This window comes from Plodia interpunctella, chromosome 2 (assembly GCF_027563975.2).
Source record: "Plodia interpunctella isolate USDA-ARS_2022_Savannah chromosome 2, ilPloInte3.2, whole genome shotgun sequence".
NCBI classification, from domain to species: domain Eukaryota; kingdom Metazoa; phylum Arthropoda; class Insecta; order Lepidoptera; family Pyralidae; genus Plodia; species Plodia interpunctella.
This window is the reverse complement of record NC_071295.1, coordinates 10,294,126-10,319,002: the sequence shown is the minus strand read 5'-3', so window position 1 is coordinate 10,319,002 and position 24,877 is coordinate 10,294,126. Positions and strand designations below refer to the sequence as shown.

Below are 24,877 nucleotides of genomic sequence, written 5' to 3'. Positions count from 1 at the left end.
AACGACATATTGGATGTAGATCAGTGAAATATAGATAACATTTATATACAAATATTGCCAGCAAAACTCTGGAATATCAATCTCTGAATTCCTCCTACTAATATTGTTAATGCGAATGTTTGTGAGGATGTATGTGTGTGTGTTTGTGAGGATGTATGTATTTTATTACCCTTTCAAGCAAAGTTTACTGGACGGATTGTTACGAAATTTGGTGCACGTGTAGAATATAACCTGGAATAACACAAATAGTACTTTTTATTCCGGAAATTCCCACGGTATCAAAGCCTCAAAACGCAGATAACTTATTATAATTTTAAATACAAACTAAAACTGACATTCCAATGTCCACCCCGTAGGTTGGTTGTATGTACTACGTTAAACTAATTAGCGTGCAAGTAATTGATAGTTCGGGCTTTATGCGTGAATTATGTTGTGCTTGAATTGGGTTGAAAGGTTTTTATCGATTACTGGCTTCCGCTCGCGACTTCTATATTCCGCGTGTATAAATATCGTTCTTTTACGTTCTCGAAAGAGAATCGGGAAGTCGTTTAGTATTAATTTATACGTTCAGTAGTTTAGGTTTCACATGGTCTGTCAGTCATTGAAACTGTATGCCACTGCTGAGTGAATTAGTCAAAAGATTTGTGCTACAATATTGTACTTTACTTTCTCATTAATGTTACTCACCGTGTCATGGATAACCGAAAACATTGCCTACCCCTGACATATAAAGACGTGTTAACACATCAGAATAATTATGTGATATATTGTTGGCTACAACAAAACGGAAAGCTAGATATATTTAGTGGCAAAGAAACGTAGCATTTTAGATTGAAAACAAGAGTATTCAAAACTATATAGTATATAACATATATATAACGGAAACATTTTCATAGTATAAGTAAAAAAAAAAATGTTTCCGCCCGGGATCGAACCGGGGGCCTTCTGCGTGTTAGGCAGATGTGATAACCGCTACACCACGGAAACACTGACGAATTTGTTAAAAAACTGTATCTATTTTATTCCGCGGTACGTCGCTAATCCTAATTGATGTATTTATTGCGAAACTAATCAGAGCATTAGCCTGCCATAAAGATTAATGATTGTAGGATAATCCCCTTTTATAGCAGCCTCTTTAGGGATTTATAATTATATAGATTACAAATGTACAAAATTTAAGCTGTGTGTGGTAGTGGGATTAGTTTTTAATGTTAAATAAATACATGCCGTCACAAATGATCTATCTTATCTATAATAGTTTCAGTCGCTATGTTGGTAGGTAATTTGTTTGTAGTTACGTACGGTTGCAGTGAAATTGTGCCAATGGACTGATTACTAAGGATACTGAAGACCGTGTAAAGTGGAGAAAATAATTAAGAATGCGGAATGTGGACGCCGATGCGACGGTGTTTAATCAGATGAGAGAGAGGGCAGCTAAATTATTATTTGAGATAATATATTTTGGATAAAAATTCGAAATACTTCGATTGGCGATCGTTTTGGTTAGTTTTCACTATTTATAGCTTAGTTTTTTCACTACCACGTTTATATATAGTCCAGCGTATTATGTTATACCTCCGAAGAGAGCAAAAAGGATTATTTGTTGGAAATAGCATACAAGCTTTTATGTCAATGATTTACTGAATGTGTGTTGACGTTGAAACCTTGTGGTAAAAATTAAATAATTCAGAAGTCAGAACTGTTATTTTATGGAACACAGTACAGAAATAAATATATTAGGACAAATCACACAGATTAATCTAGCCTCAAAGTAAGTTCGAGACTTGTGTTATACTAACTCAACAATACTATATTTTATAACAAATGCATAGATAAACATCCAAGACCCAGGCCAATCAGAAAAAGATAATTTTCCATCATGACCCGGCCGGGGATCGAACCCGGGACCTCTCGGTTCAGAAGCAAGCACTTTACCCTTACGCCATCGAGGTCGAGGAGAAAGATACGTCAGAATAGTTTCACGTGTTCAGTTTGCAAGTAGACGTGCAAAAATTTGTGCATATTTTATCGTAAAAAAAAAAAAATATAGTCATAAAATCACACCCTATTTCAACGGCGATGAGCATAAAAAGCGTCTGTCAGCGTGTCGTGGCCCTGGTACGTGTAGCACTTCACGAATTCATTTGCATTCAGCAAGATTGTAAATCTTGCGAACGGGTCGATGTTGTCGTCGTCACTTACCGCAAGGAGAATGCGGCCTCGAGACCAGCATTCCGTATGGATTGTTTTTTCCTGATCATCAAAATCGTTTTAGATTTTTTTGAGAGTATGATTGATTGTCGTGTCATGTTAATCTAGGCATCAATATCTTAACATTTTTTTGGGAATTTCCCCTATATTATTATATGAAGTTTGATGTACCTATTTCAAATTATTTTGTTAATTTTAGTTATTATTGAAAAAATGGCAGTGCGATATAACTGCGAAAAAAGCGGGCATAGTGCGATTTTAGGTTCGAAGGTTTTACTTGTCAGTGTTAAGTGTATCGTGTATTTATATACCTATGTATCAAAGTTTTGTATTATTATTATATTATACATAGCATTATCTGTATGAATAAATGGTTGATTGTTAGATAATGCTTTTGGCATTAAGCTCACCTTTTGTACTTTTACTAATTGTATTTTGTGCAATAAAATTTAAATAAATATGTAACCAAAGTGATGGAACTTTGAAAATCTAGCTGAAACTGGCCACAAGCGCATACGAAAACAAAAAAAAAACAGTGTTTTAATCATGGCAAATCAAAAGCTAGGATATTACGCCTTGGAAAGACACACGCCCATGTTGTGGCCCGAAGTGTTTATATCCTTGCCATTGCAAGATACTGCACTCGAGACTGACGCGCACTAATAACCCTTATTACTAATACTAAAAGCGGCCAAAATCGCGTGCACCGCGCTAATTTATAGACCGGCTTGTTTACTTATGTCTGTTCAGAATTTGTGGAGTTCAGCTGAAATTCTAGGGTTATTCATGAATGTACTGTGGAAGTAGGAAATAGTCAGAAACACCACGTAGGAATTATGAGGCAAGTTGGTCGATTTGTCCTTGCCTCTCTAAATACGCCTGAGATAATGCTCCAAGGCGTCCGTGTTGTTTACTTTATGTATTGACTAGACTAGACTAAAGAAAACCGCCGCGGTTTTTTGGCAACACTACGTGACGTGTGATAGAAATGCAAGGTAGTTTTCGTTTTTCTAGAAGTTTCATCGTTCGGCATTTGTTCAAATATCAAATCAAATCAAAACCAAAAATAATTTTATTTGCATTAAGTAATTTAGTTGCATAAATAGTTTTTATTTTATTTATTATTAAGTATATACATTTTTGATTATTATTTATTTATGTACGTGCTTTACTTGTGTAAATATAAAAGTAACTCATAGAAAACTTAATATAAGCAAACAATAAAATTAAACAAAAAAATAAGTAGGTATCTTATTGTTTACATTACCGTCAGGCCAAAGTCGCTTTACTTCACTATGAATTTATAAGCCTACCTATTATTATTAAACGTGGTCTATCACTACATAGTATAAAAAAGTCGCTTCCCGCTGTCTGTGTTAAAACTAATCAACGGACTTTTGCGGTTTTTTTTAAATAGCGTGATTACTGAGGCAGGTTTAGTCATTTATGTTTTTATACTTTTACCCGAGCGAAGCCGGGACGGGCTGTTAGTAAGTAATATTAATTAAATTTGGTTATAGAGTTTACCACGTTCAAACAAACAAACCTCTCATCATTGGCAAATTAACTTTTGCTAAAGTTGAGTATATTTTTGTAAAAGAACCTACAATATGCCAGTTACTTATTCTAAATTTTAGCGTAAATTAATATATGAATTTTAATATTTTATTTGTAAACGTTATCTCATTAAATCCCACGATTTAATAAAATAACGTTTTAGCTGTGAAAGCATTTTTTATAATAGGCTTAGGCTTTAGATAATAGTTTTTGGTTCAATTATGGCTTAGGATAGCGAAATAAAATTGAATTACGAAGCTTTTTACTCAAAACGACAACGAAAAAAAAAGCTTTGAGGATTATATTCAATGTTCTTGTTGTTACAAGTCAGATTGGTTAAGCGTGCGGGAAATAAATAATTTAATTTATCATTCGAGGGGCTTCTTGTTCGAAACCAACAGTAAATTGGAACGTCCCAGTCATTTCCCTAGTAATTTTTCGTTTCCTTCTAGGAATTATCATAAAATTGGGAAATCTTTTATGCTGGTCTTGAAGCGATAGAAAAACATGGAAAAATCAATCAAGGGAAAAAACCATATTCTGGACATTCTTCTCTTAACTCTCTCTCATCGACTGTGTTATAGCTTACATCGATGTCAGATTTTATTCTTGGAGGAGGGATTGGTATACACTCATACATTCATTGTATATACTCATAGGATCAATCACAGGCGGACGGTCTTAACCACTGGGCCACCACAGCTTCATTCATTCATTCTTCATATACAGCCTCTCTCTAAGAGAGAGCTCTTATCAAAGCGCTTTTCCGTGTACTGTAATAACGACAGTTGTAATATGTATATGATTTTCCGAAAACTACAGATAAAAATAAAGTCGCGGGTTCAACCAATAGTCACCACCTCTGACCTCTGTCGTTTTATCGTCCATCAGAAATTATATGGAAATTCGACACACGTCAACGCACGTCAGTGTCAAAACGTATAGATAACAACGGAACCGTTACTGCATCGTAGAACGTCTGAGCAATGGGGCATGGCTTTAACGATATTATTCAGACGCACAGTAATGTAATTCTCAAAAACTCCTCTGAGAATTTCCGCGACACCGCTGACATCTGACAGTTGAGTGTCAGTTAGGAAATAAAGATGGCATGGGTGTCGCCCGGGTTTCTCGAATCTTCCATTTTTGGAAATATGTCCTCATTTTGGAGTGTCAGTTTTAGTATATGCCCGGGGGAGACATTTATATAACGAGTGGTGCTGGCTGACGCTTATCACAGTCAAATCATTTATTCAAAAATTAAATGTCCACAGACACATTTACGTTATATTCTGTGTCCTTACATATTATCCTACTAATGTTATAAATGCGAAAGTTTGTGACGATGTATGCATGTATGCTTGTTACTCTTTCACGCAAAATCTACTGCATGGATTCTTATGAAACACGGCAGAAAATAATCTGGAATAATACATGGGTATTCATTATCCCGACATTCTCACAGGAGCAAAGCTCCGGAGCGCAGCTGGTCAGCTATAAACTCAAAAACCATTGCTCGTATTGTCATGCGGTTTTCACCGATAATATGATTCCTGAGGAAGATTTAGCTGTATTTTTTATTATGTATTTACTTGGGTGAAGTCGGAACTAGTATTTTACGGTCGCATAACTCACGTTTGAAAAACTGACCGGCTTGACGGTCGTTGACCGGCGGCTGATATGATTTGTACATTAGTCAATAACATCGGTAGTCCTGTCTGAGTAATATAGATATGTCTGATAACATTAAAAAATACAGATAAAAAGGCACCTAATAAATAGGGGCGTCCAGGATACGTCCGCGGCGCGCCCCTTCGTAGCCAGCACCCTGGGTAGTCACTCAACCGCACCCTCCGAACGCCGCTGATCTACTCGCTTATCCTTTTTGTGAGATTGAGAATTTTTATTATTGTATTTATGAGTCGAAATTGTTTCTGTTGCTGGAATGGCTTCATCTTCATATTTTATTAAAATGAAACTTGTAAGAGTGCCTTAAATTTATTTTCTCTTTTCAAAAATATTAAATTAATTAGTACCTATATGAAACATGAATGAATTGTTTACACCCTTCTAAAACGGCAATCCTCAGTAAAAGTATTGTATATACGGCACCTAAAATTTATAATAAAATTCCACAACAATATAAAGGTCAGAATTGAAATTTATTTAAAAAGCACCTCAGGTCCTTACTGATTCACAAATGTTATTATAATTTGAACGATATTTTTAATGATAGACTCAGATAAAAATTTAGTTCATTTAGTAACTTTTATTTATTTGTTATGTGGGATGATAGCATGCTCTCCATTTAAATTTGCATACTCGTGGACGGTGAAACATGTTCTTTTAACACCACATTGTAAAAAAATGTAAACTCATGCTTTTGCAAATAAATAATCATACATTAGTTTTAGTCTATGGTTTACTTTTAATACTTTTAATAAAGGCGTTTATACTTTTATGTCACATGATGACTATGAATTTGCTTATGACTGATGTGAACACAGACCTATATGGTGCGAATAAGACATAGAGTAAGTCCGAGGCAATTGCACACCGGACTTGGGCCCAATTTACGCAAAGTGCTCACACAATGGCCGGCTCGTTACCATTGTGCATTTGTGCAGTGACTGCGCAATGTAACTGAAAATTATAGCGAGCTTTGACGGCAAATTCAATCTACATACAGTTGCCACATGAATTACTCTATTTTTGTTCACGAAAAAATGCGTAGAGTATTTTTTTAATTTTTTTATTGTTGCATTGAAGTGACCCTGACTGAAATAGTGAATCTTAGTCTCCGACACTTCATAGCTACAATTTATCTTCTTTGTCTAATGATCAGAATCAGATAAAAGAGTGAAGAGAATAAATATCCCTTGCATTTTTGATCTTATCGTGAAAGTTGTAAGAAACGCTGGATGCAGGTAACCAATTGTATCTATGAAAGAGGCAGAGGCATCACTCATATTTAAATAAATAAATATATAAGGAGACTAATCACACAGATTGTGTTAGCCCCAAAGTAAGTTCGAGACTTGTGTTACGGCATACTAACTCAACTATACTATACATTATCCAAGACCCGGGCCAATCTGAAAAAGATCATTTTCCATCATGACCCGACCGGGGATCGAACCCGGGACCTCTCGGTTCAGAGGCAAGAACTTTACCATTGCGCCACCGAGGTCGATATTGTCTGTAGATTCGACAAAAAGTAGCCCAATCACTCATCGTTACCTCAACTGTCTTCACACTAATTATCATCTCAATACAATGCTCAGTATTATGGACATCCTAAAACACTAGTCTAGACCTTGCGTCATAATAAACTGTCATATAATATACTAACGCTTAATAATGCATAACATTAAATAAATCTATAATCTATATCGAGTGAAAATTGTTATTAAAAGTTTTAGGATGTTCAATACTGATTCGAGATCATTTTTAGTGTGAAGATGAGTTGAGGTAGCGATGAGCGACAATGGCAATTTTTTGTCGAATCTGTAGTATACAATAGCTGCGTTTGCTACGAATAGTTATTCATAGCGAACGCAGCTACGATTCGCTACAAGGTTTCGTAGACCTCTACAAAGAGTGTCAATTTCGTAGCTTTGTATTGCACGTTTCACTCAATATTATAGTTTTTTCACTCAATATTATATAGATTTATAATATACCGCGTAGCAAGCGCAAGGCTTCATAGAACTCTACGAAGCCATGCACTTGCTACGCGATCTACGACTGTTTGATAATTATTTTGGGCTTCGATTCGAGGCTTTCAAACATTATTTAGACGAGAGCTAAAAAGAGGTAACGAACTATTCTATCATTTTTAAAACTGTTTTTCAAGGTCGTAGAAAAGGCGCGTGTATTTTTTTTTACTTCTTGTGGCTTTATAAACCTTGATGGGAACAAAATTATTGTCTTAAGCAAGACTCGATATATCGAGTCTCATTGTTTTATTTAATATTTATTTTTACTTTGGTAATAAATTGAGATATGAAATATTGTACACTGAGATATGAAATAGTGTAACACAGCATATTTGCTCCCAAAATTGTCTTGTGCGACATAAAGTGAGAAACAAAAAAGAAATAAAAGTTTATGAATTCTCTTGTAATTGAAGAACAAATATACATATAAAGTTCCAAGGCTTCGTGTTCCATTTGTGGCAATTCTGTCACCCCGTCATATATTGTGTTTCGTGCGAATGTTAATTTTCCCGCCTAAACAATTGTACGATAACATGATGGGAATTTCGACGAACACGTCAAATATAGTAATGTAATATAATAATTCTCTACGGAATTCTCAAATGGATACAGGTTTATTTTTCACTTAATATTTGATATGTACGACATCTCGTGTGTCTCAACAGATAATTAAATCAATGAGTAGAGTTTACGAATTATCCCTATACTTTTCATGGTGACAAAAAAAATATGACAAAAAATCTCGACGAATCTTTTGAAGTCGGCAAAAAAACACATTTTAAAAACATAATTTTTATTCTTCAATTTTCCAATGATTTCTAAATATATTTCTTTTAAGTGCAGTTAGCACTTTAAAGTAAACGTATCCCTAAAACAGTGGACTTCATCATATTAATTTTGAAAAGTTTAACGGTTGGAAGTTGGAACCTATATCTTTGTGAACATGAAATAAATTCAAAAATTGTGATAACGTGTTGTCATGATTTTAAGACAACTCCTGAAACGAATAGAAATTCTGAATATGTTCTGAGCACAGAATTTGGAAATTTGATGAAGAAGAAGTGTCATGGACGCGTTATTTACTCGCTCCGAGTAGCTCCGACCAGCGAATTTCTGTTCTAATTTAACACGTAAATTTTTAATGAGCGTTAAATCTCTCACTCATCCTCCCGCGTTCCACTCTCGGCTACGATGTCTCGGAAAGCCTGGGAATTGTGGCTGTGATTTCACGATCAAACGCTTGCCTCACATTAACTCTCTTTGGGAATACTATTGTTATTACCAAGGGTGTTCTTTTCCTAAGTTGCCTCTTATGACATCCACGAAATAACAGTCATATTCTTGGTCACATATTTTCTTATAATAAATAGCAAACGGCAATTCTATTTGCCTTATAACTCCTAATTCCATGCTTCATAATAATCGCGTCGTCAGCGTAAGTACTAGAACAATTGTTGTTTTGTTGTTTCTAGAATTATTTAGCGCGTGAAGGTTTCACTCCTTTTTTAGAATATCACCTGAAAATTATTTGTTTGATTTTATATGTGTACAACTCAACTATATTTATACATATTTATAAAGGTAGAAATTAAGGTTCGCGCGTAAACTTCAATCTTTTTCATAATCACTTCATAACATAAAAAACCGTCGCCCGCCGCGTCTTCGTGTCTGTTTGAGTTATCTTCTTTCAAAACACGCAACAGATTTTGATGCAGTTTTCGAAGTTATTTAACAATTTATCACGAAAGGTTTATATACAAAAAAAAAAAACGTTACACCGTGCGAAGCGGGGCCGGGATATTATTACTTATTAAGTGTTGATGAAATGATAATTTCGATAGAACTAGATTTTCTGCTCGCAAAATAACATAAGTTTATTTATTTGTACCTCAATCTCAACCAACTTTGTAAGTGTTGTGTTACATATTACACCTCCAGCACTCCACAAATAATGCACCGCATTGCGCAAATCTTATATGCTGTGTTCCCTGTGTGCGAAATTTCATAACCCTAACTCCTAGTTAATATTATAAATATGAAAGTAAGTATGCTCCTATATTTGTTTGTTACCTCTTATTTTTTTTTAATTTCTACTGAGTGTATCCAAACTAAATACATAATTATATATTAAACAACAGGTATTAAAGGAACATATCTTTTTTTATTTCCCAGACGTTAACAAGACCCGAAACGTCTGGGAAATAACACATGTCGTTTAATATTACAATTATGCAACGCAAAAGTTTAAACTTAGTTAAATTCCATAGTCACATCAATTTTAAAAATAGGGTTACTTTTATTTTTTTACTCAAGCAACCCTCTCTTACTCTCATCTGAGCGTTTTCCCGGTCCCTGCCTTAGCCGTAACTCAACGAACTATACTAATGCGAACGTTTAGTTGTCTCTTTTTGTTATCTCTTTATACTCTTTATACACAAGCTGTATAAAAGCCAGTCTTCTGAAAGTCTTGCATGTATTTAATTAAATGATTTCAGTTCTAATACGAGATAAAAAATGTGAGTTTCTTCTTTATCTGTCTCACAAACTTAAGTTATTTTATTTTTAAAATTTTCTATGAATACCTGACGCGCTCGATAAAAAACTCGATATTGTAAATAGTATCGACAGAGGTCTAATAGTGTTACTTTTATTTATTAGTTTTTTTTATCATTTTATAGCATGATAGCATGCTCTCCATTTTAATTTACAAACACTTAACCGGTGATGTAGGATTAAGTCTTCTTTTAACACCACTTAAATAATGTATACTCATTTTTATTTATTTATCTATTTACGTACACAACACTTACAAATAGGACTCATTTCTATTAGAAACTATTACAAATACTCTAGTTTTTGCAGTCATATAAAGACATATTAAAGAGCCGTCAGCAATCCCGAAATCCTCGTCTATGTAACGCGAGGTCCATTTTCCTTGATTGCTTCCGAATTAAACAGGAATGGGTCTTGCGGGTCTTTCTTATCGTTAAAGGTCGCACTAATAGAATTTCGTAATATATGAGTATTTGCGGTCAATAAGCTAGAATCGTAGATATATTAAATTATAGATATTAATATATCTTTCGTTTTAGAATTACATGAAGGAACGGGATAGAGTGCCAATATCTTTTGTGCCTCTTCGTGTCCATATAAGTTATATGGAAATCTCATTTGACTACTCCAGCTCGTTGTTTTTAGATTTTTTGGCTAGATTCTGGATTGGACTTAAGATTTTTTGATCGTTATTCCGATCTTCATTTATTTATTCTATCAGCGATTGAAATTGGGACTTAAATTTTTCAATGATTCAAATACTTATTTCCTCAAGAAAGAGTAAATGGTTGTATTGAGAATTTGGACAACAGCTTCGCAATAACAAAGCAGTAAACAGAATACTTTACTCTGTTATTGAAGTGAGTCTGATCTATCATTGTTCGTATAAATTGCAACTGCTGTTTCTCCTTTCATTTCATTTTATTTGCTTCGTCATAGATATGAAATAAAGCAGACGAGAACATTAAATACATATATTACATCCAAGACGTAGCATCTCAGCTTACAAAGTAAAAATACAAACTCTGAAGAGAATGAAATAAATTAAACGTTAACTAATTCCATGAAATTTCTTACAAACGGAAAAGAAACGTACAGAAGGAAGGCATCAAAAGCAACTGAAACGCCATCTTTCTTTTTAAATGATAAAAACAAAATCCAATTCTGCAAGTCTGACTGGGAAAATATGAAAATGATTTGGAATGGAACGGAAAGCGGCGTCATTAAGCGAATTTATATTTTACGCTGCAGAAGTATACTTGTGCTCAGAGCAAGTTGTCGCTAAGTGCCATTAAGACGAGGACTCACATTGTTGCTGGCTGCCAACGTTGGCGGTTCCATTTTCAAATGCATAACCATTTGATGTTTGCATAATTCATAGACAATTTTCTTTTTTTTTTTAATGAAAAGACATGTTCATAATATGATCGTTCAGCCGGTTCAATCAACCCTACAATATCCTTATGAATATATGATTCAACGCCAAGATATAAAATGTTCAGTAATCAGTAATTTTAGAGTGTAATGACCGATAGTACATGTTCTTTAATACTCTTTCTTCTTTACTATGTTAGAATTTGAGTTTCAACCTCAGCTCTCTCTCTCTTATTTGAGCGATTTAACGGTTTCTTCCTAGGTACAGAGCGTCGGAGCCCAGGCTCAGACTTTTCTACTTTTTCTCCTCCGCTTCGCGCGGACTTTGACCTTTGTTGTCAGTTCTTAATTTGCTGGTTAATGCAAAACGTGGCCGTGCCAGCTCTGTACTTTGTCTGCTAAGTTACGGACATGGAGGCTGCTGTGAATGCGAGAGTTCTCAACCTCAGTAATGATCAATAAATCAAATGTTTGTACTTCAAAACTAGTTATCTCAGTTAGCGAATGCGTAACGAGTATACACGAGTAATCAATTCAGCGTGTGTGTTTGTGTCAACATCTTGATGGTATAGGAATCCTATTCACAACAGCTAAAACCAATGAAACATTCCGATTTTATGTTGGGATACAGTTGAAAAGTTTTTGAATATACCAAAATCAGACGCCAAAAGTTAGGTCCGCTCATAATTGTATTTAGATTCATCTACATATATATAGTTCTAGGTAGGTCAGGGAATTCATGATTATTTCTAGCATTTACAAGAACAATTTTTCATAGAGGTACGGCCACATTTCGGGTAAACCAGTAAAGTACGTAGGAAATAAAATAAAATGCTTATAAAAATGACTTTTACTATTTTGATAGGTCGAGTGTTCTTGACATTATCGGCAGGAAAATAAATCGATTTAGAATCTGTGGCAAACACATAGTGTTATTTCCATGTAACGTCACAAGTTTCTGGTAACACAATCACATCCCTTTTTAATCTGTGCCGCGAAGGGCGCTTGAAATGAAACGTGGTACGGTCGACTGCATCACGAATGACCTGTACGCCGCTGTAATAGCGGCGAGTTTACGATGACTTCCGATGGTTTGTGCTGACTGTACAGCCAACAATCCAATTTAGCTTCGCTTTGTGCAGCCGAATCACAATCAACCCGAACATGTTTCATGTATCTCGTAGGAAATGTTATTATCATTTTCTCTGATCTCCCTCCTCGCATTGATTTTGGTTCGAAAATCGTGAATTTAAACCGAGTTTCTTTTTTGGATTTTTTATATAATAAAGATTTCCATGTTATCACAGTTGACTAAATTGAAAACTGTGGCCACCGAAGTCCGTTTAGTTACAATTGGACCACATTGTATTATAGCTAACTTTAACACTCTCATCCAAATTTCTTTATGAAGTGTGGCATAAACTGATAATATATATTTTTTAAATATTTCGCTAAGAAATAAAAGAATCTGATAAAAATGTTGGGTACATGGGCTAGTGCGCGGGTACATAGCGCGTTAAAGAATTTAGAATCGTGGATTAAATAGCACCTTATAGAGTAGTCTGCGTTAGTAATTAAGTAAAAAGCGATTAAGGAATATTTAATGTCAAAACATGATGGATACTAAATTTCCGTAAATAAATCGCATAAGTTTAACGAGTCTGGGTAATGATAAAATTAATATTTGATGTGCAATCTTATTACTATCTACATAGATAAGAGTTTAAATTTTCACAGAATTGGGATTATGATATTATTTCTTAATTTTTCCAGGTAATAATAGGTAATTTAAAAATACCTTTACTTTATATTATAAGGTAAGCATCTTCAGACGGATTAGTATTAATTACAAAATAAGTATCATTATATTATCTCTACAGCTTAGTACAAATCAAATTGATTAGTCTGGTACGTAAGTAGTACTTTTTTAGTGTTCCGGACGATAAATCAAAAAACAAACTTATAACTCGTGCGTCTGTCTGTCTGTCCGTCTGTCACGAATCTATTGAACCAAATTAGGTAAAATTTGGTAAGATGGTGTAATTCTAACCCAAACATAGACGTGCATAGTAAATAAATATTAAGGGTGATTTTCGGGGGCTAAATCAGGAATAACCTTATTGTCATACCAAATTAAAGGGCTCGTTATGAGGATCTCAAATATAACTTTGTTCTTATTGTAAAATAAATAGTTTCCATTAATTTTATAAATTGTACGTAATCCTTTTTACGCGAGTTTAATTCGCACTTCACCGTTTTGTTTTATTAGTTTAATGTAGGTACATTTTGAAATAAATAAACCTAATTGGATACTTGCTGACAGTCATGTGTGCGACTATTCTCTGTCGCAAAAACTGCCGAGCGACTGCCAGTATTTTTTCAGATTTGTTGCTCTAAAAGCGATTAAAAAACTGAAACATTTATTGTAGAAAAAAGTTTCAGTTTCATAAACTACGATTCCGGATATTATGAAAATAATCAACTATATATTCCAAGTCTTACTTCAATTTTAAAAAAATATGACTATTTTTTTTTATCATTCTTGTTTGGAATCATTTAGGAGTTGATAAAAACGTATATTGTAGCTACTGTTATTTATTTCATTAGTCAAAAGGCAAATATTTAGTTTTTGTGGAAAACTAAATATTTGAAAAAGAAAAACTAAATATTTGCCCTGTCCAAATAACTTTAAAAAAAAGATAAATGTTCATACAAGGCGTTAAACGAAACACATTCAAAGCATACGGGTATTTCCCAATCTCCCACGTGAGCGTTCGGATTGTATTCCGAAAACAATTCATAACCAACTTCCGCGGCTCTCAAAAACAGTATTGCAATGGGCAAATTAAAAAGTTACTGCAAACAAAATCGTCTGTGGATTCCAGGTTTTTGGCCGAGTGTGATATGGGGTTGAAGTAGTTGAAACTTTAAATGAATGCGTCGGCGCTTATTGTGGGAATATGCCCTATGCTAGATATACACGAGTAGGTAATATCAGTTATAATAGTGGCGAATCGAAGTATATAATGCTTCAGTGGTTAGTGATGTCTATTAGTTGTCTGGTAGTGATAGGGAATTTCACATGGCGTTAAGTTCGCCATTTGTGAATATTATTTTGTTCACAACAATCTTTCACCATAGCACTCTTTATCAAAGTCGGTAATCGGTGAATCTTATTGATGAAGATGTCCTTAGACTGCGGTTGATTGCTTACCATCAGGCAACCTGTTTGTCTACTATAATTCCTGTTCTGTTCCTAGTAAGAAAGAGACAGGTTATGCACGACACAGGGAATCCTTTCTGATTTTGTTACTATGTAAATTTATTGAGCAAATAAAGATATTATCTCAATAAATATATGAAAAGTACATGCAGAAATTTGAAAATTTGACTAACTGCCTTCGTTAATGTTACTACTACAACAACAAGACAATTTTCCTGGCGAGTACACAGCGATCTTCAGGGACGACGGAGCCAAACTTGAAAATTCCCAACTGCCGAACATCCCCAGCAATTAACGGATGAGTACGGTAACCACACGTCACAATTTAGGCGGAAAAATTCAATTGCTTGTTTTGCTTTTATTTTATAAAAATGCTCTCGCTAAGTCTATAGGTACTTCTATTATCTACTAAACCTATTCTTAATTTCATCGATATCTGGCTGGCGGAGAGACAAGCGAAAAGGATCGTCAGGTCGTCATGTGAAACCCGTCACATAAGAATACAATATGACCTGGAATGGGGCTAATAAAAAATACTTATAAACAATTTTGTAGTAAGTACACTTTTGTATTAATTAATCTTGTAAACCCATTAAAAGCCACAGTGTAATAAATATTAATAAAACCAATATGGCGCTGGCTGGCTCTCGGAAATTAATTCATAATTGGTTAAAGTTTGCCCCTCAAATGAGACAAATCAAAGCGAACTCGATGACGTAATTAAACTACGAAATTAAACTATTTCGGGTACGTTTGTGTTTCCGTTACCTTCGGATAATTGGGTATATGGGGTTGATCTATAGTATTATTATAAAGAGGTAAGCGTTTGTGAGTTTGTATATTTGAGGTGGGTAATCTCCTAAACTACCGAACCGATTTCAAAAATTCTTTCACTCTCTCAAATCTTTATCTCAAAATCCCACGGGAGCGAAGCCCCTGGCAACATCTAGTAGTTAATAATTTTGCGTTAGACGCAAAGGTTCGCAAATATCATAAACTATATGCGTTTACATCGATTCTGTACGGCAGCTTCGCTGTCGTCGTGTCGAACGCGTTTGTCACGCAGACTTTCACCCTCCATTTCTTCTATAATATTTCAAAAATTAGTTTATGTTTACACTAGTATCTATATACATAATTGTAAACATGATGCCTTCAAATATCCTTTCAGTCAACATGCAGGTGAGTTCTTTTGTTCTTTTAAATTAATTCCCAGTGGAAAGATGTGTTTGAAGTAAAATACAGAATAGTCTCGAGCGACAAGCTGACAAGCAGTAGACGGTAGACTACTTGTCAGCATATGTATTATATTTTCATTATATCTTTAGATTGGTTACATTCACATGGTATACATAGTATTGTCTCATCTGTTTCGCGCGGATACTATGATCTGTACTAGTGACGATCCATTCCCCAACACATTCACGCATCTGTCATTACAATATTTTGTGCCAGGCGTAAACAAAAAGTCTTCGAGCACTTACTGAAATATCAATGGTATGGCGTGTCGTTTGCCGAAGTTTTCCCATTAAAACTTGTGGCCACGTGAAATTGGGAATCGAGTCCTCTCAATAGATTCCACGCCTGTAAAATATTGCTTCTGGTTTGCAGATGATTTGAAACTCAAGTAGGATTTGAACGCATTACACCTTTCTGTTCGAAGGACCGTTAATTTAGGCCGTATTTAAAGTCGTTACACAATAATATTATTACAAACAAATAAATAGCGCTGATGAAAAAATCACGAACGCAATCAATGAAAAGTAACACTATCCGTTACATTATGTTTATACATTGAAAAGAAATAAAACCCTTGCTTCAGCTACACGGGACACGTAGCAAAAAAGTAATCAAAACTTTTACCATCTAGGGTACAGCAAAAACTAGGCGTGTTCCTAAAAGACACTTTAGGTGCGCAAAAAGGGATCAAGTCAAGGGTTCGTATAGTTGCGGACACTATTAACTTTTTGAGGGTCTCGTGTATCGGTTTACAAACCGTATTATACGTGGTTTTTTACGTGTTAAATCAGAAAATACACGTAAGCCGATATGTTGGTGATTTTTAAAATTAGATCTGTTTTTTTTAAATGCTATCTGAAAATAATTATCTGAAAATAATCTTTTATTTTTTTTCTTTATTTTGGCATCAAACAGCCATTACAAATTTAATTACTAGACTAAAGATGCTTACAACTAATGACAATGAGTGCTGAAAATAAAATTTTTTAAACTACATTGCAATATTCATAGTGAACTAAATATTATATTATTTTTTTGTATCAGGAAACATATAAGAAGATAAATGTGTTTACTAAAGTTATTGAGTCGATTTTCTATACTTATTTTCAGAAGAAAATATCGACGAAGAATATGTTTAGATTAACGATAGATGCTGCTATGCTGAAAGAATTTCCTGGCCTCATGAAAAGCGCAGGATATTGGAGCCAAGGCTATTATTAATACGCGAAGAGGCAGGTCATTTAGACATTCCTTAATATACGTGAACGTTTCTCAGCAACTTACCTGTTATATACCACATGCTTTACTTTTCTCGTCGATAAAGTATTTATATAATTTTTATATTACCTGAAACAAAAAATAACAAATATTAGTCGAAATATATGGCCGTCTTTAACATAGTAAGGGCGGGTTGCACCACGCAATTTTTGAAGTTCACTTAAAACTGCGCTGTAAAACGAATATTACGCCTTCTGATCTGAACGACGGCGGTTAAAATTAACGTCAAAGTTGACTGGTGCAATTGCACCAGTCAAGTTTTTGTGGACCTTTTTTTTATGCACCCCAAGTTTTTATGGAAAATCTTACAGGTAGTAAATTTTTATCAAAAAATCACAGTAACTTACTTATAAATAGTCTTTCATTTGCAAATGGTGCTCACGGAAATGAACACTGATTTTGTATCACCATGACAATTTTATGGATGCAACAAAACTTAAGTAAGCATTTCTTAGTGTAAACACGTCTTTAAAAATTTAATATTATTTTTATAGACATTGACAAGAAAATACTCAACGTAAAGTTGTAGGATAGGATAGGATAGTAATGTCAAAAATAAAAGCCAAAAAAGGATGAAATACTAGGTTATTTGTTTGTGGGTAATCTAAACTATAACATCGTATATGGTTCACCCCATCACTAAATACTTGACACAATCTAATCTCACCATGTCATCTAACTCACAGACGGCAATAGACCCGGGTCGTATTGAACCACGATAATCGGCAGGGTATTCCGAACACGTAGCATTATTATAAAGCAGCCTTCATCAATACAGGAACAATTAGGAGCCCCAGCCCGATTAGGGTTGGCAAACATTCAAAACCAATCAATAAACAGGGTGGCTATACACAATTGTTACTTAAACCACGAATGTTAAACCCTAAAGTATAACTAGTAGTTCGCCGCGAACTTAGACCTCGCGAACACATGAAACTTTCACAAAATTAGGAATATTTCAAAAACGACTGAACCGATTTTGATGCCCCCACGAATTTAACCACTGGACACTGGAACTGGACCACTGGAACTGGACCACTGGAACTGAACCAACGGTTCGAAAGTTATCGCGTTACAAACATATTAAATGCAATGGCTGCAATTAGATGATGTATTTTATATATTTTGTTACAACAAACACGCATTCGCCAGGTCTAACAAGAGTATACATATCCTTTATCGCCTCGTACGACATCAATGAGTATTCAGAAAAGACCTTATTCTAAAGAAGAATACGTCACATGCCCTCTCCTATCAGAAAAGTCGGACGTTTTGACGTCCTTAACGTATTGGATTGCTTCAGAGGATAGAAATCAATAGAATTACGTGACCAGTTTTGTGTATTATAAGTATTATAAGGGGATTTGGATGTAAGCTTACGCATGCGGTTCTGTGCGTCCTTGAATATCACACTGCTGATAAAGTTTCGGTTTACTTTTCTTTGATATTGTACCTCACTTTTTGTTATCTATATACCAAAGGTTGACTGCTAGATAATGCAATTTTATACATTGTCTTTTAATGTAATTAATTACCACATTGTTTTAGGTAAATAAAGAAGAAATCAATTTCTATGAAACTGAATGTTCTCATTTTTATAATTTCTTATTTAGAGATCTAAGTGTTGTGTTATAAATACATATAGTAGTTCATATTGGTCCATAGTACTAGCGGCCCGCCCCGGCTTCGCTCTGGTCCAATATGTGTTTATTCATTACAAAAAAAAAATCCCTTCATAATATTAGTATGGAAAATAATCAACAAATATTTCCAACCGCTGTCTCAAGTCATATTCCGTTGTCATTACGTTAGATTAATTATAGTTTTCATAAATCACAATCACTTGCGGACGAAGAATCAAAAAGTTATATTTTACAGATGCAGAATAGAAAATTACGTAAATGGTAACAGAAAACTGTTTGATTTCAGTGGAGTGAACATTTCATTTTATAGAAATCACAATAGTTAAATAGGAACAGAAGACATAAATCTAGAAATTGCATTCAACAAATCCTCATGCATGGGTTGCGATTAAAGTTGCTAGCTCGTGTAACTTTACTTGTCTTCAAGTTTCCAAGTTTTTCCTTTTAAGTGCGCCGTCGATGAAGTCGTCTCCGACATGTTCTTGCAAAGGTCGCATGAATACTCAGAAAGTATTGATCACACCTTTATGCAGTTTATTATAATAGGCATATTTAATGCACATGGTTTCGATTTTATGATGAAATTCTTTAGAAATCGTGTTTTATCATCAGTCTTGCCCTTACCATCCTTGTAGGGTCGCCATGTAAGAATGGGCTTTGGTGAATGTGAATAGAATAGAGAATTTAAGATGATTAAATTATCTCTATTTGATATTAATACATTTAAACGATATCCATGGCTATCCAAGAGGAAATGCGGTCAAAGTGATGGGAACCTTTGAGACGGGTGGTATTTTTAATTCATATTATTTAATTTATTAAAAAAAAAAATGTTTTGGCTTCATAGTGAATAAGCCCACTTACAGTTTTATTATATGTATAGACGTATGCTTTTAAGAGTACTATAACAATTTTAAAAAATGTAATATATCTTTGAGAGTTCGGAGGTACTTATTGATTTGACCAGTATAAATTTGAAATGAATCGCTTTGCCATTATATATACATTATTAATGAAGCCCTCAATTTATAATACAAAGTTCAGTCGCACTAATCAATTTGACGTTAACTTTAACGTGCGCAATAAAGCGCCATCACGCCATTTTATCAGCGGCGGCGCAGGTTAAAGTTAACGTCAAAATTTACTGGTGCAACTGAACCTTAGTACATACTAATGAGCTCTATTCGTTTGCGGTGGAATCCATTGCAGTTTATGGGTGGAAAAGGAGTAATATTGCACTCGGAATGAATGAAATCGAGTGGCAGAATCGACTGAGTGCAGCGCACTCCGCGCCCTGGAAAATAAAGCACGTTGTTTGTTTTATTGACATTTTATTGAATGGTTTAGGAAACCTGCATTGCACAGTACTAGAAAAATACATTAGTAACAGTTAGTTCAGTTCAGACAGAGATATAATTTGCGAAGAAATTAGAGTGAAGTAGTATAGTGAGTAAAAGACTACGAACTAAGAGAGTTTCATTCATATAGGTTTTTCACTCTCTTCATATATACAAGTTTATAGAAGTTTTCACATATCAGAAAAATTACAAATTCATCTAGTTACCTAGAAATATTACATTAATAAAATGTTTTTTATTTTCTTTTTTTATTTAGAGGTTTTCATCTGAGAAACAGACATGTCAAACTGTGGCCAATAAAATGCTTAATTAATTAGATTTAAAAGTCAATAATTTATATTTTGTAACGAAATCGTGTGGGAGAATCGATGCTACGCGGGACTCGGTCAAATCGAATTGAAATCGTCGGCTATGATTTATAGATGTGTAATTGGATAGGTGCCCGTTTTATTCTGCACGGAGGTGTACGAGCTACGTGTCGGATGATAGCCGCCGATTCAATTCAAAACATTTATTTCTGATGGCTTCCATAACGTTTTACGCAACACATACCTGTATGAAAAAGATTATTTTAGATTTCTGTGATTTTAATTTTACAAGCTTTTATTTCATTTGCCTCATCTGTCAAATAAAATCTTGCAAGTTGGATTTTTGCTTTTCTTATAAAATATAATATAAATCCTTCTACGAGCTCTAGGTACCATGATAATAAGAACAATAAATAAATATGCCTGATATTTTTGTCACGCGACACTACAAGATATCCTTAACATAGTAAAAGTTTGTAAGTATTTAAGAAAGTTATTATTCTATGGTTTAAGAATGGATATCGAAAATATATGTATATATTAAATTCTGACTGCATGGTTTTACGTCCTTCGTATCTTGTTTGATTTATTTATTTATCACTCAATATCCATAAAATAGGTTCATAGATTCCAAGTATACTATTTTGATGAGAAATCTGTGTAACACATAGTATAATTGATTAAAAATTGTGTCAATGATTTTCCTTTTATCGCTCAAAGTTACAATTAAAAAAATGATTACTTGTAAAATTATACGAAACAGCAAAATAGTGTTACAGTAAATGTACAATTTCGGTCAGAACAGAACTCGTTCGGACCAAGCAGTTAAAATCAATTGCACGAGTTCACGGGACGTTTGCCACAATTACTGGGACCGGTTTTATAACCAGATATAAACATTTTGGTTGTTGTTGATTTTTAGTCAATACAACCGCATTAGATGGGTAAATGTCTGGGCTCTGTGCTGCCCAAAGATTCAAAAGCTGACCGATTGTTCTGTGGGACCTCTTACACCTGGTTTTGGCAGGAGCAAACCCAAGAAGTGCTGGTCGATGTCGTCAAGGACGGTGAAGTTTGTTAAAAAAAGCGTATTAAAAGTAGGAAAGCGAGCGAGCTGAGCTCACGTGACATCCTCTTAGCTAAAGAATATCAGAGCCCAAGAGCGGTGGAAGCAACCTGAAAAACGCTCAGGTAAGTGAGAGCTACACTAAGTTAAGTGAATTATCAATTAGAAATAATTTATTCGATTATTGTCGGGAGATTTCGAATTATTTTTATGAGTTAAGTCGATGGTTAGATAGAAGTTACATTTTATATTTCGCTTTTATTTAATAATATTAAGTGAGTAACAGGAATCCGGCGAAGCACACAGTGGCACATGATGAGATATTTTGTTAGACAAAATGTTTATGATACGAGTATAGCAGACGCAGGTTCGATCCCTATTCGAGTAATTCTTTTTCACCGAATTAACTAATTAAAGTTTAAAACTTAGAGCTGTGAACTGATTTCAATGTTCATGTATAGTATCATACCTATTTCAAGTAAAAAATATTCTGTTATCCATTATTATTTTTTAAGTTAGACCGAGGTAACAAACAAATTTACTTTCTCATTTATAATATTAGTTAGAATTTTATCAGTTTAGCCGTGAGGGCGTGATTGACAGACAGACTTTTGCATTTATAATATTCGTTATGTACAAAAAGACACATGCATGATGAAACGGCGGTGTCAGAGCGTTCATTTATTCGCGGACGCCGCCAATATGGGCACATGGGAAATTATTCATTCATATCCAGGACGAGGGCCGAAGCGTTATTATTTCAACTATATTATTATTAGAAACGGAGATATTCTATCTGTCTTTCTCTCATCTTTGCGTGTTTCCGGTTACATTTGGAGCTGTGACGCCCCTAAGTCCAGGGTTTGCGTAAAAAATAGTTGTTAAGTATATTTTGAAGATTTGGTATGATGATTATACAACCAGCCTGCTACCTGACGTCAATTGCCTCTTTGGGAATGTTATTATTGCGGTCAATTCAAAGGCGGGACCACAGAACAGAGATGTTGACGACCTCAGCGGCGCAGTGGTAAAGTTCTTGCCACTAAACCGAGAGGTCCCGGGTTCGATCCGCGGTCGGGTCATGACGAAAAATGATCCTTTTCTAATTGGCCCGGGTCTTGGATGTTTATCTATATATGTATTTGTTATAAAATATAGTATCGTTGGGTTAGTATCCCATAACACAAGTCTCGAACTTACTTTGGGGCTAGCTCAATCTGTGTGATTTGTCCTAATGTATTTATATTTATCATTTAGATTCTAATATAAGCGAAGCCTTAATTCGAATGTTGACCTTTTAAGTCGAGCCCCTATCGGTATATGCACTTACTCCGTGATATAAAAAAAAAAATATCACAATAAATTTTTTTATATTTGTTTTTGAGTGTAATCCTCATACCATTTATTACGGCGTAGTAAAATGGTTTATGTTTTCCATACATGATTTGATTTCCAGATGTTTACGGTCGCATTTTACGAGCATTGCAAATATTTAAATCCCAAAGAGTACTCTGATGTACTATAAAATAATGTCATTAAAAATAAATGGCACGTTACATTGTTTTATTAACTTCAACGAACCGAAAGGCGCAAGATTCGAAACCCTATGTGAGAAATACCTAAGCCACTAGTGATTCATGAATTTGTATACAAATCTGACTTCTATATAGTAGTTTTCATATTTCGTGTCACCACTTGTTTTCGGTAAAGGAAAATATCATGAGGGAACCTGCACACTGGTTGACATTGAGTGTGTATGTGAGCGACTATTTGTCACTATGTGGCTACTGGCGATGGTTTTTAAAATGACTTTATCTACAGTCGTAAATGCCTAAGCGACTTGAGTATAACCTCACATTAATTTGAGCAATAACACACTATGAAATTTATTTGTATATATATATATAGAACAATAAAAGAATATATATTTGTATATATATAAAACTGTAATGTTTGTTCGCGCAAAACCTGAAAACTACTCGATTGAATTTGATGTGGTTTTGTCAGTTGTACAGCGAACTAACTTAAAACTTCGTATCACTGTATAGCATCGCGATATATTGTTGAGAACTCGAGAAATTAACAATAATAAGTTATGAGCGGACGTACGAATACGCGGGCGAAGTCGCGGGATAGAGCTAGTTTCTTATATTTATTAGATAGGGAATCACGTCTTAAGAATTTACAGGTTTAATTCGTGTAAGAAACCCTTTATCATTATACCGATAATATTTATTTCAGGTTCTCAATTTCTGGTATTCAAACCTTTGATAAGCATGCGACTTCAATGTATATACAGTCGACAGCATATCCACCTACCCAAAATCATTTCAAATTTGCCTCGATTACCCCGGCATAAAAATCCATCAAAAGTAACTGGACATGTGGTCGACTGTACCTCCAAGGACAGAAGTTTTTATCAATATTATCATTCGGTGGATCTATTCAAAAGCGTTTAACAAACACAACAGCCACTTTAGAATTCAACTGTACACTTTGCGGGTTTCCACCAACTTAACCAATCGGATTCACCAAACTGTATCTACATCGTAATCTGAAACGTGAATATTCCAATAGGCCTGCGTACAAAATCAAGTTACAAGCCTTAATACGTAATGTTTTGATTTGAAACTGTTTTTAGTATGAAGTGGTGGCACTATTTCAGGGCGATAGAATATAATATGGGTCACTGGCATTTGTATTAGGTTTTTTATACTGTACTTATGTTATTATGAAATAAAATTATTTATTATTATTATTATAATTTTCTCATTATAACAAGTATCCAACTTAGTATAGTTAAAACTTTAGGTATACAATTAAATACCAAGAATTGTGATTTACACGTGCAGACTCCAATTAACAGACATAAAACTTCGTAGACACAAACTTCATACTAACTTTTTTGTCATGTCTCCAGCCATAATCGAAGTTAAATTGGGAAGGCGGCTAAAGGGGGTGCTGGCTTGCTAAATTGATTCCGATCAGCCGATACGGGGCGGGGGAGGGGGTACGAAAAATATAAGATGTCACAAAATAAAGAGAACATAAAATATAACTTAACCTTTTTTTTCAACAAAACATAAAAATAATATCTGGTTTTTTGTTAGGTACCTATATAAAATTGACTGTTGTTTAAAATCCACCCATACAGTTGTAGGTGTTTATGGTTCTGTAGTACTATAGACAAGGAAGCCTTAAGTTTATGTAGAACGCCATGTTCTGTCACATTTATTCTAATCTAGTAAGGAAAAGATAACAAAAATGACTTCGTTACAAAAATGACAGACTTTAATTTTAGAAAATGTAATTAAAAGGAAATGGAAGAATACCGTTAATTAGGTGGGT

At 34.4% G+C, this 24,877-nt stretch overlaps 1 protein-coding gene and 1 non-coding gene across 3 annotated transcripts in view; both read right to left on the bottom strand.

Moving 5' to 3' along the window:
* The window catches only part of Sdc (Syndecan), a 217,468-nt gene that overhangs the window by 66,995 nt on the left and 125,596 nt on the right, over positions 1-24,877 (bottom strand). The gene's annotated exons all lie outside the window — the stretch shown is intronic.
* Positions 915-987, bottom strand: TRNAV-AAC (transfer RNA valine (anticodon AAC)). The gene has a single exon. It is a non-coding gene; the product is annotated as a tRNA-Val (tRNA).